Here is a 23935-nt window from a genome sequence, read left to right as displayed (position 1 = left end):
ATAAGTACCTTGGAAATTGCTTGCCACAGTACCTAGGGATTGGGACTAGACCTATGATTTTACTGGTATAAGGAACTTACAAGTGAGGAACCATCTCTCAGTGTAAGTTGGCATATTCTTTGCAACACATATAATATAGAAATAATATAATTTGATTGTTCAAATGTCGGGTTAAAAGAAAAAATATATACTAGCTATAACAATATGTAGCCTAAACTATAAGACAAAGAGCATATAGAATACATTATAAACTCTATATAACCATAAAGATGCATATGTATTTATATGTACATATATACATATGTGTGTGTCTCTGTGTATGTGTATGTGCATATGTTCAGTAAAATATACACATGATACAACAAAAGGACCAAAAGAGGAAGGCTTGGGTTTCACAGTGGGACTCAAACACACTCAATGCAACTATTTTTTTTAACCTTTACTTTCTGTCTTTAAATCAATTTTTTAAAAACCCTTACCTTCTGTTTCAGAATCAATACTGTGTATTGGTTCTAAGGCAGAAGAGCAATAAGGGCTAGGCAATGGAGATTAACTGACTTGCCCAGGGTCACCCAACTAGGAAGTGTCTCAGGCCAGATTTGAACCTAGGATCTCTCATCTCTAGGCCTGACTCTCAATTCACTAAGGCACCTAGCTGCCCCAAATTAATTCTAAGTTTCATTTCCCAGGCAGAAGAGTGGTAAGGGCTAGGTAAAAGGGGTTTAAAGCGAGTTGCCCAGGATCACATAATTAAGAAGTATATAGGGCCTCCCATCTTCAGGCATCCCACTGTAAAAAATAGACTTGAATACAGGACTACAATCCTCACAAGCCTTTGCTCCACTTCCCCAAAATGCTTTGTAATCTCACGGGAATTCTGAGGTGGGCCGAGATTGAGGAAGGATTTAAGCTGGTGGCAAAGGTTTTTGTGTCTCTTTTTGGACTTCCGTTTTGGAGCAGATGCAGCTCTTTCCATAATGTAGGTGAGGTCTAGGCCTCTGGCCTAGACACGTGCTTTTTCTTATCCTGTATTTTCTTTAATAAACCTCATAAAATATAATACTCCTTGCAGAGAGAAACTAATTTCTACCTGCCTCATTCTCCCCATATTCCTAAATTTTAATCTTTACACCACTATTCACTGAGTTACTTAGCTGCTCTGATACAACTACTTTATAGATTCAATTGAAAAAGGTACAATTCAAAACAAAGTGTGCAGTAGGTCTATCATCCTGATCCTACCATCCTGGGTTTGGCTCTATCAGGATGGCAGGCTAGTATGAAGAACAAGTGTCACTTTATTTGGAGAAGCATTTATTAAGTGCTTATCCTGTAATTGTCCATAAGTTGGAGTATGTATAAATAATTTGTGGCATGTTAATATGATGAATTAAACATAACAAGTAAAAAATAAAATATGGGGAATATAGAGAAATATGGAAAGAGTTATATGAACTGATACAGAATGTAGACAGAACCAGGAATCAATCAATTAATATATGTTGTAAGGGTTAAAATAGGCGTTTTGACAAATTGAGAGAGAAGCTTTTAATAACTCAACTTTTAATGAGAATATACTAGATTTATAAATTAATATTATTCCTTTAAGCCAGAGAAAACTTCTAGCAGCTTTTAATAATTACAATTTAGTTTGATTAAAATAGAGATAGTAAAAGAATATAGTAAAATGAATATAGTAAAGGAGAGAAATATAGGAAAGAAGTAGAGAAATAAATATCCTAATGTCTATACTAGTTACCCTATAACTATCTAAAACTGCCTATAATTACTATCTAAAACTGCCTATATTTACCTAGAAGTGTCTATAACTAACCCCACAAAGTTCCAACCCAATCCTGCCCAATCAAAACCAACCCAATCAATGTTTAATCCAACCCCAATTAGGTCTGTCAACAAAGACCAGCCACCTTCCAAAAAGTTCAAGTAAGGGGAAAAAAAAACCCCATAACAGCCCAAACAAAAAGTCAAAAGTTCAAAAGGCAAAAAGCCCTCTAAAGGCTAAAGCCAAAAACCCTTTCAGTAAACTCAGGCCAGCCTTTAATTCCAGCAACTAAATGCCAACCACCAACTAATCACCAACCCACACCACCAGCAAACAACCCCCAATGACCAACTCCCAACTTCCCCCAACTGCCAGTTCTCTCAGCAACTGCCAGCTCCCAACTGCCAGCCCTAATTGTCAGCACTTGAGAGCCCTAACTGTCAGCAACTGTCAACCATCAGCTCATCAACCCATGCTGGGCCCCTTTTATAACCTCCTCCTACCTTACTTCCTGTATCTATCATTCCTCCTTCCTCTCTCTATGGTTTCTACTTCCTGTCACTGTGAGCTGGTTAATCTCTACATTTCTTTATGGTAAGAAGACCTCCAGGTCCATATATTGGTTAACTTAAAAAAAAGAATAAAGAATTCCTTTTTACAACATTTATTATGTACTTATGTTCCAGGCATTGGGCTGAACATTTTAAATAGAAAGAAAAAAACTACAGTATTGCCTGCCATCAAGCAGCTTATATTCTAATAGAGAGAAGATATTTTTTATTCCTCTTAAAGGAGAAGTCATCAGCATCTGGCTGAATGGAAAATGCCTCCTGCAGAAGGGGAATTTAGAAGTAAATTGAAGGTAATTAGGCATTTTAAGAGTTCAAAGTGAGCAGGGAGAACATTTTAGTGCTCATGTTTGTTGATATTTTTCAATTTTGGAATATACACAGGTATATAAAAATGGAGATTTGAACCCTGAACTTCAATCCCCAGAAGTCCTTGGCCACTTCCCAGAATGCTTTGTAACCTCACCTGAATTCTCACCTGGGTCGAGAACAAATTATTATTTAAAGGAGCTCTCCGCCTACTGGGCTCTCTTCCTACCTCTGCTTCCAAGCTGACATCTCTCATGATGTAAGTGAAATTGAATTGGGCCTCTCAGCCTGCCTAGGCACGTGCTTTCTTACTTGTACTTTCTTAAATTCTTAATTAATAAACCTCATAAAAATATAATACTTCTAGCAGAGAGAAACTAATTTTTACCAGCCACAGTTTGGCAATTTTAATCTTAACAGTATGGCGACCATGAAGGGGTAACCAAAATACCCTCACTCTTCTGATCTAATAGCTAGTGCCTATTTTTTGTTTTGTTTTGTTTTTTAAGCCATGTTTCTCCAAGATGCTTTTTTTTTTTTTAAATAAAACCCTTACCTTCTGTCTCGGAGTCAATACTGTGTATTGGCTCCAAGGCAGAAGAGTGGTAAGGGCTAGGCAATGGGGGTCAAGTGACTTGCCCAGGGTCATATAGCTGGGAAGTGTCTGAGGCCAGATTTGAACCTAGGCCCTCCCATCTCTAGGCCTGACTCTCAATCCACTGAGCCACTCAGCTGCCTCCTTACAAGATGCTTTTTTAGAAAACTTCGCTTTGGACTTTCTTGAGCCCTTTCCTCCCACCCGGCTCGGCTTGGCCCGGCTGCTCCTACCTGCCTGCCTGAAGCCATCCACTCCAGACCCGTTTGCTGTTTGATCCAGACCTCGCTTACCTGGTGACCCACTCGCCTGTCCCTGAAAACCCTAGCCTCAGAGTAGACCGCTTCTGTGCCCCAGCAATCTCCCAGCCCTGCCCTGCTGCCTGCAATCCTGACCCAGATGAACTCAGCAATTCTGGCTCATCACCTCAGGTCCAGGACTCATTTCTACTAGCTGGTAAAGACGGGGAGGTAATTTTCCCTTAGGCTAAGATTAGCCTCCATGTGGACTGGGGGGATCATAGAAGGAAAGAAAGAAAGGGAGAGAAGGAAGAGACTTTTCCAAACAGGAACTTACAAGCAATGGGCTATTTAAAAGGATATCTTTTAACTATATTGGTCCTTTCATTAACCTCACATGAGATTCAGGAAAAAAATTCAGCAGTCTGCAACTCTTTAGCTAACTTTGGAGGGGCAGCTGGGTATCTCAGTGGACTGAAAGCCAGGCCTAGAGATGGGAGGTCCTCAGCTGAAATCTGGCCTCAAATACTTCCCAACTGTGTGGCCCTGGATGGATCCCTTAAACCCCATTGCCTAACCATTACCAATCTCCTGCCTTCTGATAATAGGCATCTAAATGGATAAAAACCTAAGGAACTTTAAAGAGACTGGAGGTTATATTTTAAAGCATTTCAGACTTCAATGTTTCATAAAAATCTCTGTATTCTACTGCATTTTACTGTTTGTTTTGTTTATGGTTTAACTTTGTGATTTGAAGACCTACACATCTCACCATTTGAGATGCTTTTCTGACATCCACCTATACAGGCTAAACCTTTTCCCCCTGCATATACCTCACTATTAGGGGGAGATACTACTATTGCTTCCTATATACAGGAGTTACAGAACAAACTACGTGAACTGCATGAATCCGGAGCTGCAGTACAAGCTGGACCACTAGATTTTTCTCTTCATGACCTAAACCCAAGAGACAAAGTGTATATTAAGAATTTCAAGCATACTGGAGCAACTCAGCCTTTGTGGGAAGGACCATTCCAAATATTGTTAACTACTCCAACATCTATAAAGGTTGGAGAGAAGGACTCTTGGATTCATTGCTCACATGTGAAGAAAGCATCTTCTGTTGAGACTGATTGACTGTACCCTATCACATGCATTGGAGATAATAATTCATTAACAAATGGATGCTGTTTTTCAAAGACACATTGAATTACTAATTTTTTCCTTATTTTTATTATTGCTTTTCTTTTATTTGATTAGAATATTTGATGTTTTCTCATTTCTTATACTAAAGGTACATATTATTAATATTTTTTTCTGCAGTAATACAAGTTAATATATATATATATATATATATTCTTGCTATAATATCAATATATACCCCAAAAGCTTTAAACTATGGGAACCTGCCATTTATTGATAAAATATTATAGGACTGTGATTAATGTTTATGTATGATTCCAGGAAAAGGGATAAAAAACAAGGAGCACAGACTTAACCTGAAAAGTGCCAGAAAGAGCACACATGAAATACTAATGTGAGACTCAAGGTTGCAATGCTTGACATACGTTAAGTTGTAGGACTTCCTTGTATCTACACTCTTTGCGAAGTACTCATACAAGTACAAAATTCGACTATCCTGCTGGCTCCCTATATCCCTGAGAATGACAAAAAGGTCAGACGAGGGAATGACATTTCCCCATCAAAATAGAATTCTAATTCTTTTCTTCTTATATTATGGCAACTTCCTGTAGTCTTGGCTGCAAATGGATAAGTGAAATATCACTGCATTCTGTCCTACAGACATGTGGGATAGAAATTACTTTAAATTGGACCTATACAAGGGCCTATTGTGAAATTTTTTTCCTTTTTTTGTTGTTGTTTTTCTCTTCTTTTGATAATTGACTCATACACCCCCATAACTCAACATTGCATTCTGAGCTGAACTGGATGTTTTTTAACACCTACTTCAGGGGGGATTGTATTTTAATTTAAAGTCCAATATTTTTTATCTTTTGCTTGAGATTGTATTTTTATAAAAAGCCAAGACTTTGATTTTTGTTCGAGAAAAGATCTTCAAGGAAGAAGCTTGATAACTCCTAAATTCAAAGAATGAATTGTTGCAGAGAGATGCTGGAAAATCCACACTACATCAAGAAGATCAAGAATGAACTTTGGTTATGGTTGATTGAACTGAACTTTGATTGAACATTTATTGTAAATGTACACATTTATGCCAAAAGGGACTGCCCCTAATTTTGCTTTCTGTCAATGCGCCTAGCAAAACATTTGTTTTGCTTTCTTTCTTTTCTATTCCTCCCTCACTACCCTAATTTCCTCTTAGAAAATTGTATATTGTATATATCTGTAGTTAGAAGTGCATTTAGGACTATAAGATGATTATGTTAAATGATCAATGGGGAGACTAGTCTCCCAATGATCATCAGGGGGGATTGTGAACCTTAAAAATTCTCAGACCCTACTTCATAAGATTTGATTAAAAACATTCCCCATTTTAAACAATGAAGGAACTTAGATCAGGAATGTGAGACCTCTACTCCACCCCTACTTAAGCCTGCTTTAGGGGAAGAAACTCCTTGCTGAACAGTGAAAATTACGTAAACCCATACTTATAGTAAGGCAAAAGTTCTTAAGCTGTGCTTATTTTTAGATATAATACAAAAGGGTGCTAAATACCTATAAAGGTCAGGCAACTTGTGAATTTACAAGGAGCAAAGAGGTGAGGAACTTATTCAGAGGTTTTTTCAGGTGTGAACTTAATAAAAAATTTAAGCCTTCTTAGGTGTGAACTAAGAATGGTCTGTCCTTTGGAAAACATTTACTGTGATTGGTAGATGTGAGAACTTAGGGGAGGTGACATAGGAGAAAATTCCCTTTAAAAGGAGATGAGAAACTGAGTCTGAGGACAGTCTCAGAAGGACTCTCTCACTGAAGCTCCCTCTGAGGACTCTGTCCCTCTAGACTCACTCTCTCGGGACTCTCTTGGGGACTATCTCAGAAGTACTCTCTATGGAGATGGCAGCTGGCCAAAGCTGAGCTAGTCTATCTCTGAACACTAGAATCTTTGCTTGGATAAATCTTGTGGTGAGTGGATAAAGGATTGACTGATCTTTCTCTTAGGGGCCTGGGTTGGCTAGGGCTGGCCTGGGCCAGCCTATCCTTTTCTCATTATTTCCTTTCTCTCTCTCTCTCTCCCTTTCTTTAATTCCTCATTAGTATTAATTAAAATTCTCTATAAAATCCAGCTGACTTGGGTATATTTTAATAATTGGGAATTTTCCCCTGGCGACCACCTTATATTTGATTTAAAACAAGACACTGTCTTGAAACCATATTTTCTGCGGTCACAATTTTAACAACCACTCTTATATCTATTACAGTTTATGACTCCCACTAATTTATTATTCTAGTACACTGAATCATTTTAATGTACTGAGTTTTAACTACTGTCATATTCTGTTGCTTTTCCCCTATAACCATATTGAACAAATATGATTGTAATTAAGCCAATATATGAAAACAGCCTTTCTAATTTTGACTTTGTAAATTGTCACATAGAGGATAGATGGATTTCATCAGAACTGGTTACAATTGTATAACAACCTTTGGACTATTTAATGTGCTAAATATCTCAATTGATTTTAAGGGTTTTTTAGACGTGATTTTTCAAATTTTCTTAACAATCTCTGGTCATTTTGCCTGCCCCTAACACAAGGTATAAGGCCCATTGTAGTAGCTGAAGTGAAATACAATTATAACCCCAACCTTCCCACATTTCTAAATATGTGAATGGAAGTTGGTCAGTTAATCTTAGGGCATTTGTACCCCTAAAAAGCCTCCAAAAAAGGAGCATCACACATTTATACTCTTCAGCTCACTACTTTACTTCCACCAGAATGATATTTAGATTTCTTGCTGATGTTCTTAACCCAAAATAAGTTTTACTTTGTTTATATACTAAAGTTGAAAGATTTGCTACATTTGTAAAAACTTGTGACAAATATCCATTAGTTCATAGGCTTTTAAAAAATGCCATACAGCAACTAATGTGAAATATGATAGTGTGTTTGTTTGCTATTGTAATTAATTGGGCTATTGAGAATTTTGGGGATATTGATAACTACATATTTGTACTACTGTTCAATTCATTTGCTCATACTCACAGTGGATCATGGCCAGATATGAAGAGGAAATGGATCTCATTTTTGGTGAGAATGCCTTGCATTCTATATTTTCTTAGCTGGCACAGCATGTCAATGATTATAAGCTACATTTTTATTTTTAAAACTCTTTTATTATATTTTTCTTGCATGTGCAATATACTATTTCAGTTTTTTTATTTTTTCTCTCCTTTTTTATATTTGAAGCACATGTCACCAGCATTAAGATTTTCTTTAACTTTTTGATTTAGCAGTAATATGTTTAAAATACATTTGTTATGATGTCAATGCATTCCCCAAAAGCTGGAGACTATAAAAATGATGACACTATTTAAAAAAAATTATGGGACTCTACTTAATAATTCTGTCTGATTCCAGGACAAGATATACACAAAAGAGCCATTGCATAGGGCTAAAGATAAGCCAATTCAGGATGGATTGATGCAATTCCAAGCCAATACAAAGGACTTGAACCTAGTGTGAAGACTCGAGGTTGCTATGTTTAACATTGTTATGACATAGGCCTTCCTTGTGTGTCCACACTCAATCTGAAAATACTTACAGACGAGTATCCCAAACCTTGGCTCCTACCTGGCTCCTATAATCTGGTCCTTTTTCTGTCTTTCATCGAGTGGAAACTTTCTGTAGTCCTGGCTACTGATTGGGTAAATGCATCATTGCTTAGATCATTTTAATTGGGTCCTGATTCAAGGACCTGTTATAGATTTATCTTTCCTCTACTTAGAATTTTTACACATAAGATTTTGATAGTCTATATTTTCATCCAGAAATTTTTCTTTTTTATTTGGATTTTTCTGATGTCTTTTTAATTTCTCTTACCAATTGATTCATATACCTCATACCTCAACCATGCATCCTTGAGTGATCTTGTATTTTTTCAATCACCCTCAAGATGGAGAAATGTAAAAAATGTTATTCTTTTAAATTGCAAAATTTAAATTCCTTTTAAGAATAATTTTAGGTAAAGAAAGATGATACCTCTCTGAATCTAGAAACTGAATTGCTTGGAGAAGACACCACGAAGATGCCTCCAGACCACAAGTTGCACAAGAAGATCAAAATTGAACTTTGGGTGTGGTTGATTGAACATTTATTTGTATCTATACTTTCATGCCAAAGGTGACTTCCCCCTAACTGGCTTTTTTGTCAATGTGTCTAGCAAGTATTGACTTTGTTTTTTTCCCCTCTTATCCTCAAATTATTGTAATATTTAGGTTGATTATGTTTTCATGATCCTTTGGGGAAAAAAAAACACCTTTTTTTTTCCAGAGGATCATACAGAGAAATGTAAAAATGGAGATTTGAACCCTGGACTTTAATCCCCAGAAGTCCTTCTCCACTTCCCAGAATGCTTTGTAACCTTACCTGAATTCTCACCTGGGCCGAGAACAAATTATTATTTAAAGGAGCTCTCCGCCTACTGGGCTCTCTTCCTATTTCTGCTTCCACGCAGTCGAGTCTCTCATGATGTAAGTGAAATTGAATTGGGCTTCTCGGCCCACCTAGGCGCGTGCTTTCTTACTTGTACTTTCTTAAATTCTTAATCTTTAATAAACTTCATAAAAATATGATACTTCTAGCAGAGAGAAACTAATTTTTACCGGCCACGGTTTGGTGATTTTAATCTTAACAGGTATAGTTGGGTAGAGATTGAAGGATTAATTTATTCATATCCATATATGCATGATGGGCAACAAAATGATAGTAAAAGATCCCTTTGCACTGACAAACCCAGATCTGGAATATTATTCTCAGTCACCAAACCCATCTTGGCAGTTCTCAACTGAAACTTGATTGATACTTGCTTCACTCTTCTTTGAACAAATAATTCTTTGTCATTCTTCTCTTTCATTTATCCAATTATTATGAAACTTAGCTTACTTGAAATAAAACCCATTTCCTTTGGATACAGAATATCTGAAGCTTTCCCCCTTCTTGGATTCACAGTCTTCACTCACAACTATATTTTCTACAGACTCTATTTCTAATCCCAAGACAAAACTAGACTTTCTGGATACCAGAATCATAAAAGGGACTTCAGAGGCTAATTAATCCAATTCCTAGCTGAACAAGATTACCCTTTACAAAAGCCCTGAACTAATCTACAAAATATAGCCATTGCTTAAGACTTCCAGTAAAGGAAAACCAACCTAGTAGTTATTGACAAGGCCTATTCCACTTTTGACTAAACCCAATTACTAGAAAGTTTTACCTGATATCAATCCTAAATTTTCCTCTTTTAATTTTTCATCTACTACTCTTAGTTCTTCTCTCTAGGAGCAGACAAAACAATGTCTGATCCTGCTCTTGTATTTTACCATTCAGAGAAGAGTACCTCTCTCCTAAAAACCTTATTATCCAAAATCTCAACTAGGGCTACTCATTGGAAGTTATACAAGAATAATGTACTAACTGGACTACAGAAATATGATTCATGATGGAGAGTTTAGCTTTAGAGAGATTTCTTCTATTCAATAGAAAGAAAAGGGGAACTGTTTCAAGTGATCTTTTCAATGATTTCCAGGCTAGTTTAAAAAAAAATTTTTTTTAAACCCTTACCTTCTGTCTTGGAGCCAATACTGTGTATTGGCTCCAAGGCAGAAGAGTAGTAAGGGCTAGGCAATGGGGGTCAAGTGACTTGTCCAGGGTCACATAGCTGGGAAGTATCTGAGGCCAGACTTGAACTTAGGACCTCCCGTCTCTAGGTCTGACTATCAATCTACTGAACCACCCAGCTGCCCCTCCAGGCTAGTTTTTGCATCAAGCAGTATTGCTTGTTTGTGAGTGGCTATTAGATATTTAAGATAAATGATCACATACCTAGGTCACTAAACTCCAGAGAGAGTTTGAAAAGAGTGGAGAGGCAGTCTTTATAAATACACTTCATTTATTCTATAGCATCAGAAAACTAGAGCTTGAAGGGATTTCAGAGGTCATTCCAATCCAACCATCTCATCTGACAAATGAGGAACTGAGACTCAAAATTTAAGTGACTTAACTAACTTTATGTATAGACTGCCAAGTCTGGAATGCTCTTCCTCCCCTTCTGCCTTTTAGAATTCTTAGCTTTTTTCAAGGCTCAACTCAGGTGCTACCTTCTACACTGAAATGAAATACCTTCTACACTTCTCACACTGAAATGACTTTCTATTCATTTTGTCTTTATTTTGCCTTTACTTATCTGTGTTTGTGTTGTATAACTCATATTAGAATATAAACTCTTCAAATCTGGCCTCAGATACTTCCTAATTGTGGGACCCTAGGTAAGTCACAACCCCCATTGCCTAGCCCTTACTGCTCTTCTGATTTAGAACCAACACTTGTTATTGATTTTAATATGGAAGGTAAGGGTTAAAGAAAAAAAAGAACATAAACTCCTTGAAGGCAGGAATATATATGAATTGCTAATTAGTATTATGGAAGGAATTTCCCCATTGGGAATACAAGTCCAAGAAAAATGTTTAGCTCTTAGGAAAGTTCCATACACATATAATAGGTGTTTGATAAATGCTTGTTGAATTGATTAGGCAAGGCGATTCAACATTTCAACATAGCATTATTATCATAGCAACATTAGATGTTCTTATGATTAGGGAATCACAAAGCAACATAACTCCATCCATATAGATTAATATCACTTAGTACTAAACCCTACTGAACTGGGTTGGGGATTCATTCTATGTCTTTAGGTCTCTCTACTTTGCTTCCAGTGAAATGATCTCTCATACTTGACTGGAAAGACAGGCTGCAAAATGTTAGCTCTCTTAATTCTTCTTTATTTTTATTTTTTAAGAAACTCTTACCTTCTTTCTTAGAATTGCTACTAAGTATTGATTCTAAAGCAGAATAATGGTAAAGGCTAGACATTTGGGGATAAATGACTTGCTCAGGTCACACAGGCAAGATGTGTCTGAAGCTCTAGCCATTATGCTGCCCAAATTCCTCTTTTCCATATCTCAATTCCTTTCTATAACCATTCAATTCACCTTTGAATTCCACCCCATCAGTATGCAGTCTTATGTGAGGAAATGCCAATGAACTTAAGAAGTTGGAGAAAATAAGTAGAACTGTTGAAGTACAAACAACAAAATCCTATAGTGGGAGTTGGTTTTATGAAAAAAATTTTAAAAATGGATAAAACTTTGGCTAATGTGATTTTTTAAAAAGAGAAGAAAAGCAAATCTCTATCATTAAAGATGAAAAGGGTAAATAGGTCACCAATGAAAATGAAATTAAAGCAATTATTAGGAGTTATTTTGCTCAACTCTCTGAAAACAAATTTTATAATGTAAGTGCAAAACATAAATGGGCTTTCTAAAAAAAAAAGCATGACTAGACCAATTTCATTGAATTCTATTGAACACTTCAAGATCAATGAATTCCAATATTAAATAAATTATATGAAATAATAGGTAAAGAAGAAGTCTTAACAGACTTCTTTTATGAGACAAATATGGTGCTAACATCTAAACCAGGAAGAATTAAAATGGAGAAAAATCATTTTAGGCCAATTTCATTGATGATCACATATGCAAAAATCGTAAATAAAATACTATCTAGGAGACTACAACAATGTGATGAAACAAAATTTATACCAAGAATACAGGATTTAATATCAGGAAATATACACAGGTATAGAGATTTAATGTAAGGAAAACTATCAATGTAATTGATTATATTAATAACAAGAGTAACATTCTTATGACTATATCATTATTCAGAAAAAGCCTTTGACAAAATACAATATTCATTCCTATTAAAACCCTGGAAAGGGTAGGTATAAGTGGGTTTTTTCTTACAATGATTTGAAGCATTTATCTAAAGCCAATAAGAAGTATTATGTGTAATGGGGATAAACTAGAATCCTTTCTCAAATAAAAGTAGGAATGAAACAAAGATGCCCATTATCACAAATATTATTTAGTATAATATAAGTCTTAGCAATAGCTAAGAAGGAAAAGAAATTGAAGGAATGGGAATGGGTAAAGAGGTAATAAAACTATCTCTTTTCACAGATGATATGATGGTATATACGGAAAATACTAGAGATTCAACTAAGAAGTTAGTTGAAAATATCAATCAATTTAGCAAAGTAGCAGGATATAAAATAAATCCACATAAATGATAAGCATTTTTATATCACTAACAAAGTCCAATAAGAAGAAATAGAAAGAGATACCCAAATTAAATAATCATACACAGAATAAACACCAGGGAGCATACTTGACTAACAGATCCAAGATCTGCATGAACATAATTATAAAATGAATGCTTTTTGCACAAATAAAGTCAGATTTAAATAACTAGAGAAATATTAATTGTTCATAGTTGGTCTGAGCCAATATAATTAAAACTCTCTTACCTAAACTAATCTACTCATCCAGGGCTATCCCAATCAAATTGCCAAAAAATTATCTTATTGAGCTAGAAAAAATAATAATGGAATTCATTTGGGAGAAGAAAAGCTCAAGAATATCAAATGAATTAAAGGAAGGAGGTCTAATGGTGCTAGATTTTGAACTGTAGTATAAAGTAGTAATTATCAAAAGTATTTGGTATTAGATAGTGCAAGATTAAAAATTAATATCCAAATACTCCAAGTGTTATTTTTTTTATAAGATTTAATGATAATAACTTGAAGCACAGGAAAGAATAGCCTCAGTAAAGAGAAAGCTTCCCAGACTGCACACCTGAAAGAGCATGCAAAGCTGCCATAGAAGCCCCCACCTGCTGCACTTTACCATTGAGCAAAAGCCCAGAAAAGCCATGCAGCATGGGTTTCAGCAAAATTTATCTCCCAAACGTCAGTGACATGGACATTGTACCTCTAGAAACTCAGGCAAACTATTATCAGAGAAATTCCTTTGCTCCCTTACATCCTGGTGACTCCTAACCTAAAACATCCAATGGCCCCTATAGGACTCTGACATGATAGTCCTCCTTTAGATTTAAGATGGACAGAGAGATGCACCTCCAGGCTACGCCTCAATTCTATCCCACTACATCTCAGACATCTATCTGTTCCATAAAACTAAAGAATCTTTTCTGAGGGTCATTCTCTATGTCTCCAGGCAGACCCCAGTCAGATAACCAAATCCATGACTGAATGCCCAAGGGTTTTCCACTTTAGAGTCCTGTCCACACTATGACACAGCATCTGTTGTAAAGACTATAAAATCCCCAGAACTGATGTCATCTGGGGGACAGTTTTTCCATCCATGCTGTCCTCCCAGGGTGATAGCCTTTCCATCCATGCTGTCCTCCCAAGGAGCAGCCTTCCAACTCGCTGTTCCACCTTTACCAATCTCCTGACCATTCTCAACATTACTCTCTAAATTAATAAATTTCTCTTTTATTTTTAAGCTAAGTTTTGGAGTCTTGCATTCTTGCAAAAGGCATCCTTCCCGAACCCCAGGGGTATACCTCTTCACCCCCACACATCTTGGCACCCAACATTTTTGGCTCTCGTGAAAGTTACTCTTGTACCCCAGATCGTCCATAAGGACATAGCTTCTCAGGTAGGAAGGAGCCTTTTCTTTGACTCCTGAAACCCCCATCTTTTGGGTGATATCTTTGTGGGACCTCTTTCGTGCTCTCTCCCATCATTTCCAGAGGTCAGTCGGGTCACTGAATTTGGGGTCTATCGGCTTCCCCTTCTGATACTGGAAGATGTTCTGGTGTGTGGGAAGTCTCGCCTCGGTGTTAAACTGAGTGCTCTTGGTCGGGCAACCTCTGCAAATGCACAGTTATTGACCTTTCGGTGCAGAATTGGCCATTCCACATCCTCATGGGACAGAGACAGAGCATACCCTGATATTCCCCTTTGGGGTATATACTTAAAAATTGGAAAAAAATGGCTCTAAACAGCTTGAAGAAAAAGGAACTAATTTCTTTTTGCAATGTTGAATGACCATGTTGCACCTTTGATAAGCAAGAGTCATGGCCTATCCATGGCACCCTAAAATTGCAATGCCATTCTCCACTTACAATTGAATTTTTTTTTTTATCATGCCTAGACAGCTTGTATCTTCCCTTGGATAGTGGCTGTGCTGGATTTTCTCCCTTTTCTGTCTGGGAAGTCTCAGGTATGCAGTGGCTACCAAGCCTGAGGACTGAGCCAGAGAGGGACTAGCCAACCCAATTAAGAAAAAGGGAAAAGCATCCTAGCAGGTCCCTCCTATTGAGAAGAGATCAAATCTAAGCAGCCTGAGTGAAAATTCAGTTGTTTTTGTTTGTTTGTTTGTTTTTGTTTTTCTCATGTTGCATAGCTGAGCAACATCAAGGGAAAATAAAAAGAGGAAATTGGCTTTTTGATACCCTAAATTCTAACACCAGGTGGCAACTGGACATATTTTGCAGGAAAGGGGGCATATGGACAGAAGCTCCTTACCTTTTAGCTTTATCCCATCACTAGGCTCCCAGTTCTCTAAACTCTACTCTTTACTTGGATTTTAAGGCAAGGGCCCGCTGAGAAATCCAGGCAGAGATGGGAAAAAAGGAAACCAAGAAGCTATCAATTCATTGATCAGATCTGCCTTCCTCCACTGCTGCAGGGAGGAAGAGGGTTGATTCTGAACAGAAAGACAATTGGTGAGACACCCCTACTTTTGGGATTTTTAAATATCTTACCACTTTTAAAACCAAGGTTTTTTTTCAACTTGTAGAACAACCTATTATTTATCTCCTGTTTTGAGGTAAACAGGGATAGATAAGAAGACCTGATAAATTTCCTTTCCCTGTCTGCTAGCCAGAAGGAAGTAATGCTTAAATCTGTCTAGTAGAGGTATTTATTGGTATTTTATTTCAAAATTATGATCATGTATATATGTGGGTTTAGAAAATAACATCCTAATTTTAATTTTGTCAGACAGTGAAATTTCAGTTTGTATAGAAAAATCATGGATCAGTTTTGTGAAATAGGTTTTTTTTAGCAATATAGCCTCAAGAAGACTGCATTCCATCCTTATCTACCTTTCCATCATAAGAAGTTTAAAGGAAAAAATGGGTTTAAGTGTTTAAACTTACCAAAAATGGGTTTTTATTTAAAATTATCAAATGGTTTTCTTCTCAATGGTTTTCATCCCAGTGTATTAAAGTTGGACTAACTTAATTATTACATTTAACTTCTTGGTCTTGAAAACAGATAATCAGCCTGCTTGTCAAAAGACTTGCTTTAAGGTTTACAATCCTTAAAAGGTTTCAAATCTCTAAATTTAAAATAGATCCTGTAATACTAAATGCTTTATTAATTTTTAAAAAAATATGTTCTGTGAGTTGCTGCTGAAACATGTATTTTAAATATTGTTTGGATGTAAACAAAAGCTCATTGTAAACCTGACTCTACCATAGATTTTGTTCAATACTCAGTGGCTACCTCAGTTTACCAATTTGTACTAGGACCAAAATTTATAACTGCTGAGTACTATGCTAAAGATACAGTGTTTCAATGATGTAATCCTTTAAATCAGAATTCTTTTGGGTTACTGATTAGCAATTGAAGTGAAAGCAAGTCAGAGAAGGTGGAGAAGGTATGTTGGGTTTGAATTCTGAAGAAAGAGGGGCTTTGATCTAAAGTCCATAAAGTTTGAATATGCAGGTTTGTGAAGGAAGAATGGAAGTTGTGTTCTGCTTTTTAAGCAGAGGGTTTTGAAGGGGGAGAGAGAGAGAGAGAAAGAGAGAAAGAGAGAGAGAGAGAGAGAGATAGAGAGAGAGAGAGAAGGTGAAAGAGAACAGAGAGATGTTCTGCTCTCATAATTGGATCTTTAACTTAGGGATAATTTCTAGAATTGATGTATGTGGAAAATCACAAATAATTCTGGAATGTCTCTGAAAATTCCTTAGAGATATTCTTGACCAATCTTGTCTTAGTTCCTTCATATGGCCTAAGGCCAGGATATGATCTAGCCCTGAGTTGTATTTACTGTAAAACTAATGTATTCAACACTCCTGTTCAGGTTTTGTGACTAAATTGTAATAAATAAATTATTGCCAAACTATGTAAGAATAACTGCTATAATGTAGACTCATAGGCCTTAAGGAATCTTTAGAGAGGGCAAATGATCAGAATAGCTTGTGTGAGGTACATGGAGGTATATGGTATCCTGCTGATAAGCAGAACTTCTCTCAGCTGAAATGGGTAAGACTTGTCTTCTAAGGCAAAAGGTTTCTGGGATCCAATGGCAACAAAGTGCTCTAAAGAGAGAGGAAGTCCTAGGATGGCTGGAGAAGGCAACCCAAGGCTCACCTTGGACTGGACTTTCCTGACCATCTAGGCTGCTAATCCTTGAGTGAAACAATAATGGCATGAGCCAGTGACAGCCTTGGTTTGTACATGAAGTCACTCACTGTGTCCTTTGTGACTTCAGGAAATATTTTCCCTGTTTTCCTTTTCCTTTGTGACAAATTCCCATAATTGGCACATAATGCAAATTGTAAAATTAAAGTTTCCATTTCCCCAAACAATCTATTAGGTTAACAATTGAAAATTCTCAAATGGTTAGAGAACATACTTTGAGAAGTAGGTGAAGTTTATTAATTGATGGCTTGTACTTTCAGCCTTAATTGAAGTTTGGATTGAGCTTGGAAATTGAGCTTGGAAATATAACTCAAAACTTTCTGAATTTCCCCCCGAATCAGGGGTAAAAGAAATTCATCTGTAAAATATTGTTACTCAAGTTTTATAGATGCCATATTAATGCAAATGTTTTCAAAAGGATATTCTTTAACAGAAACATCACATACCAACTCTGCCAACAACTCAGGTATCCAATTTCCTAAAGGGATCTATTCCTGTCAGAAGATGATTTCTGAAGATGGAGTCTGTTGGCTAAGATACCCAAATGCAAATGTTTAATATAAATTTCTATTGTACTAATTTTATCTGTTTATATCTGTTGCTCTAGTTTTTGCCCCAGACCTGGTTTCTACACTTCTGTCTTAGGGACTGATTCTCTCCTTGTGACTTGTCTGTCAATCAGGGGAAGCAGTTGCTGGACATGTCCTTCACATCTCCAGGCAGGTTACCAGCTACTTAGGACCCAGACATTCACTGAGGACATGCCCCTAAGACCCTGTGCCCACAGCCTTTCCCTACCTGTTATCTTAACCCCTTTTACTTTAGCTCTTAACTACCTGACCATAACTATTTTTTTCCTTAAATTTTGGGTCTTCTCCTATGTTTTAAATCATGCATACCTAGCCAGCTGGATATATAATTCTCTGATTCAACTTGGGAAAGCAGTAGTCAAAGTAGGTCCCTCTGACTGTTGCATTTGTATGAAGCACCCCTAAAGCAGAGAGAACCCCAGGCCTCCAGCCCAAGGTCTCAATGCTGCTGAGGTATACCCAAGATCTGAGGCTTTAAGGAAATTTGCAACCACTCCAGTTTTGGCTACTCCTCTGTGGAATTATGTGGACCTTGCATTTGTAACCTTGTCATTTCTCTATTTGCTTCTAGGGTAAAAGCACTCATGGGAGTCATCCAGATGCCCACTGTAACCTCTGCAACCATCCCAGCCTGAAGGCCTAGACATTGCCTACAGTCAATCTCTCTCTCTCTCTCTCTCTCTGTGTGTCTCTTGACAATAGGCAAGGACAGCTCTACAACCATTCTCAACTCTGAAGAAGCTACAGAATACTGGGACCATTCTCCCTTTTCCCTTACATATTTGGGGAGAGAGGAGATGATATGGGCATTGTATCCCCAGAAACTAGGGCAAACTATTATCAGAGAAATTCCTTTGCTCCCTTAGAGCCTAAAACATCCAATGGCCCCTATAGGACTCTGACATGATTGTCCTCCTTTGATCCTCCTTTAGATTTAAGATGGACAGAGAGATGCACCTCCAGGCTACACCTCGATTCTATCACACTACATCTCAGACATCTGTCTGTTCCCTAAAACTAAAGAATCTTTTCTGAGGGTCATTCCCTATGTCTCCAGGCAGACCCCAGTCAGATAACCAAATCCCTGACTGTGTAAAAATAGACTCGAACTCTGGACTTCAACCCCCACAAGCCTTTGCTCCACTTCCCCAAAATGCTTTGTAATCTCACCTGGGCCGAGATCGAGAAGGGATTTCAGCTGATGGCAAAGGCTTTTGGGCTCTCTGGCTTTTGGACTTCCATTTTGGGGCAGACGTGGCTCTTTCCATAATGTAGGTGAGGTCTTGTCTAGGCCTCTCTGGCCTAGGCACGTTTTCCTTATCCTGTATTTTCTTTAATCCTTAATCTTCAATAAACCTCTAAAAATATAATACTCCTTGCAGAGAGAAACTAATTTCTACCTGCCTCAGATGCCTCAGTCTTCCCTAAATTTTAATCTTTACAACTGAATGCCCAAGGGTTTTCCACTCTAGAGTCCTGTCCACACCATGACACAGCATCTGTTGTAAAGAGTATAAAATCCTCAGAACTGATGTCATCTGGGGGACAGCTTTTCCATCCATGCTGTCCTCCCAGGGTGATAGCCTTTCCATCCATGCTGTCCTCCCAAGGAGCAGCCTTCCAACTCGCTGTTCCACCTTTACCATCCTCCTGACCAGTCTCAACATTACTCTCTAAATTAATAAATTTCTCTTTTTATTTTTAAGCTAAGTTTTGGAGTCTTGCATTATTGCAAAAGGCATCCTTCCCAAACCCCAGGGGTATACCTCTTCACCCCCACAACATCAGGATGCAAAGTCAGGACCTAACTTAAAAGAATGCTGGGTAAATGTAGTTCAGGTATATCAAATTTCTATTTGCACAATAGAAAGTGAAAAGTAGATCAGTGGAACAGAACAGACATACAAAAATAGTAAAAAAAGATTTGAGCTACCTTATATTTGACAAAAATATAAAATCAAGTTTTGGGGATAAGAACTCACTCTTTGGTAAAAATTCCTGGGACAATTGTATAGAAATTAGGCATATATTAATATCTTACATCATTCATTAAGACAATATCAAAATGGATACATGACCCCATATATAATATATACCATACAATATATCATATATTAACATTATAATTATAAAATATACAATCAAACATATATTATATTGACATAATTATTCAATATATTATAGCAACATTATAATTATTAAATATATAATATAATAAAATGTTCATGTTCTAATTATAAATGATATTCTACTATCTATCATAATGACTAATATATTATAATAAATAACATAATGGGAACATATAATTTTAATGATATTCAAGAAATCTGGAAAGGGGGAAGATTCTAAAATAAGAAAAAGTACCTTCTCCTTTTTATTCCTAAAAAGCAACCAAGAAGACATTAATAACTTTAAACTTTCTATTTTCTTGTCTTTATAAAATCTATATAAAAATTGTCTAGGAACACACTGAGTATTATCTCTAATGAAAACATGAAAAAGGAATGAGTGGCCTTTCTCAAATGATTTTCTAACATCAGGACATATATATTTAGTCATATACTTGATTGAGAACTTCAGAGAATATGGCATCCTACTTAGTATAATGCTTAATTTCTATAAAGCATCTGGCTTAGTAGAAAAAATATATTTCAAACGGTGTCAAAGAAACTCAGACTTCTAATGTACTTCGGAGGCCCTATTGAGCTTCCAGGTTTTCCTTAAATACATCTGGGATATGTGGGAACCTTCTTCTCTCAAGGTAGTCCATTCCACTTTGAGCTAGCTATAATTATAACTCCCCCCAATTAATCTCTTAGAAACTTTTATCCATCGCTCCTAATTCTGCCCTCTGGATCTAAGGAGAATACGTTCCTCCAAATTGATAGCATTTTGAATATTTGAAGGCAACTCTCATGTCTTCCCTCTCCGAGTCTTCTTTTCTCCAGGCTAAATATCCCCAGTTTCCTTAACTGATTTTCATAGGGTTTCAGTGTCAAGACCTTGCACCATCCTAGTTACTCTATTCTAGATGCTCTCCAGTTTTTCAAAATTCTTACTAAAATATGGTGCCCCAAACTAAACATCATATTCATACTGGTCATATTCATGGGGGGTGGAACAGAAGAATTTTCATTGCCCTAGTCCTAGATTTAAAATTCCTTTAGATTTCTTGAATGCTATCTCACATTTTCGTTTCATTTCAGTACATGAAAGCTCTAAGATTTTTTTCAGACAAAATCCCATTTAGCCATATCTTCTCCCCTATCTTGTATTTCTAAAGTTGATTTCTGAAACCAAGTGTTGAGAGTTTTATTTATTACTATTTGATTATATCTTATTAGATCCAGTCTAATATTTTAGACAAATCTTACCAGTTTTGTGTCACTTGCAAATTGTTTGAATATATCCTCTATGTAAGGGTGTCTTATCAATGTTTTAATAACCAGACCTCTGGGAAAGAAAATGTACACACACTTAAAAAATCCCTACCTTCTGTTTTAGAATCAATATTAAGTATTAGTTCCAAGGCAAAAAAGTAGTAAGAACCAGACAATTGGGGTTAAGTGATTTGCCTAAGGACTAGGCAATGTCTGAGGTCACATTTGACCCTCAGGACCTATCTCCAGGTCTGGCTTTCTGTCCACTGAATCACCTAACTTCCCATAAGTATCTGAGGTAGAGTTTGGTTTGTATTGTTTTGGTTTAGGCAGAGTTAAGTGACTTGCCCAGGATTACATAGGTATTAAGTGTCTGAGGCCAGATCACATTGATGTACTTTTAAGTTTAATTGGCATCATTCAAAATTCCCTTCTCACTTTCTTAAGTTTACACCATAACAAAAGAATAAATCGAGTCCTGATTTTTTACCAGGAAATGCTTAGATAATTCTATCTTTCAGCATTTGCTGATTTGTGAAATGTAAATGCTCAAAATAAAAATCTGACAGTGTTTCTCATGAGTCAGTACTAGCTACTCCAGAATGCATTTTATCTATTCTTTTATATGCTATTAGTGTTCATTATTTAGTTGTTTCAGTCATGTCCAACTCTGTGACTCCATGGGGGTTTCTTGACAAAGGCACTGGAATGGTTTGCCATTTCCTTTTTCAGTGGCAAATAGAGATGAAGTGACTTACCCAAGGTCACATAATTAAGAAGTTTCTGAGGCTGAATTTGACCTCAGGTCTTCCTGATTCTAAGGCTCATATTCTATCCACTCATACCACCTAGCTGCTCCTAATTTATTGGTAAACACATTGAATAGAATAAGGTCACATACAGATACCTAGGATGCTCTACTGGAAATCCCCTTTCAATTTGTCATGAAATAATGAACATGACTATTTTTTGGTTCTGGCCATTCAACCAGCTCTGAATATGTGTAACTGAACTATCATCTATCCCCTATATTGTGTGTCATCTCTTCCATAAGCATATTGTGAAAGACTTTGATAAATTTTTTTACCAAAATCTTAGTAGACTAGAATTGGTTTTCCCAATTGAAAGGTACACTATTTTTTTTCCCTTCAGACTACTGCCTCCCTTAATCGATCCTTCCTCTTCTTATTACCCTCTTTCCTTGAATCCCTTTTATTTTTACTTCCCTGTTGGATAAGATGAATTTCTCTTCCCAACTATGTGTATGTGTACTTTTCCTTCCTTTAATGAATTCAGAAGGGAGTGAGGTTTATGTGTCTCCTGCTCTCTCTAACTGTCCCTTTCACTGCATAAATTCTTCTTTGTGAACCCTATTTATACAATATAATTTCTCATATTTTCTTCTTCCTCTTCTTCTTTCCTAGCATATGCCTCTGCCCCACTCTTCCATTCTTCTTTTGAGAGCATTTAGACATAATCGAATCAATTTACATCGAGTCCCCATTTCACAGATGAGAAGATAATGCAAAGTGACTTGCCCAGGATCACACACAAAAGTTTGAGGCTGGATTTGAACTCAGATCTAATTGATGCCAGGTCAGGGAGTCTATTCTCTGTACCATCTTGATATCCATAGGCATGTTATTTAGCTTCTCAGTACCCCAGGAAACTTTCTAATCTTCCTAAAGAAGATTCTAAGACTAGAAGTTACTAGTAAAATGCTAATTTGCATCCCCAGAAGAAGTACCTGGAACATAGAAGTTATTTAATAAATTCTTAATGACTGACTGATTTTTTCATGTTTTCAGCTTTCCCTTTCATTCCCTTTTTGTTTTGCTTTATGCTAAAGAGTATTTCACTGTTAAATAGATTCCTCAAGTTAAAAAACAAGTCCCATATCACCAAAATATTTATAGCAATATCTTTGATAGTAGCAAAGTACTGGAAACTAAGTAGGTATCCCCTGATTGAGGAATGGTTAAACTGGTATATGAATGAGTGGAATATTACTAAGTCTTATGATTTAACTATATGAAACTGTATGACAATGAAGAATACAGAGACACATAGAAAGATTTATATGAACTGAAGTTATATGAGGTAAAGCATGCAAAATCATGAATATGTCAACTGATGGCAACCAAAAATGTAAACAGAAACAACAGCAACATCATATATTTATAATCACCATGTTTATTTCTGGAAAAGGTCTGGAGAGGAAGCTAGGTAGCATAGTGGATAGAGCACCAGACCTGGAGTTGGGAGAACCTGGGTTTAAATCTGACCTTAGACACTTCCTTAGCTGGATGACCCTGGGACAGTCATTTAACCCCAATTGGCTAGCCCTTACCACTCTTCTTATTTTTTTTTAAACCATCTTAGAATCCATCTTAGAATCAATACTGTGTATTGGTTCCAAGGCAGAAGAGTGGTAAGGGCTAAACCATGGGGGTTAAGTGACTTGCCCAGGTTCACACAGCTGGGAAGTGTCTGAGGCCAGATTTGAACCTTCCATCTCTGGGCCTGACTCTCAATGCACCAAGTTAACTAGCTGCCCCCACCTTACTGTGTTTCTGCCTTAGAATTGATATCAATGTTAAGACATGTAAAAATTAAATTATATCTCTATATAATGAAACTATTATATTTTATGAAGTTTATTAAGGATCATTAGACATGATGGTGTAAAGAAGATACAAAATAAAAACCACTTGCCCATGGCTGATTAGCCCATTTAAAATCCCTGCACTTAGCTTACCACTATACTTGCTGCATCATTTGCAAAGGAAGGAAACCTGGGAGGTGTTACTGCCAGTTAAATACCAATTGTGATCTCGCCAAGAAGAGATTATAGGGAATTCTGGTAAATACCAAGGACTTCTGGGGAATGAAGTCTGGGATTCAAAACCTCCATTTATACAGACAGAAGGTAAAGTTGTTGTTTTTTTAACCCTTACCTTCCATCTTGGAATC

General features: G+C 36.7%; 1 protein-coding gene across 2 annotated transcripts in view; it reads right to left on the bottom strand.

Annotated features, from left to right (window-relative positions):
- The window catches only part of IL3RA (interleukin 3 receptor subunit alpha), a 104977-nt gene that overhangs the window by 32485 nt on the left and 48557 nt on the right, over nt 1-23935 (bottom strand). The window lies entirely within an intron of this gene.

This window comes from Monodelphis domestica, chromosome 8 (assembly GCF_027887165.1).
Source record: "Monodelphis domestica isolate mMonDom1 chromosome 8, mMonDom1.pri, whole genome shotgun sequence".
Classification (NCBI taxonomy): domain Eukaryota; kingdom Metazoa; phylum Chordata; class Mammalia; order Didelphimorphia; family Didelphidae; genus Monodelphis; species Monodelphis domestica.
The sequence above is the reverse complement of the archived record's forward strand: the minus strand, read 5'-3'. Positions and strand labels throughout refer to the sequence as shown.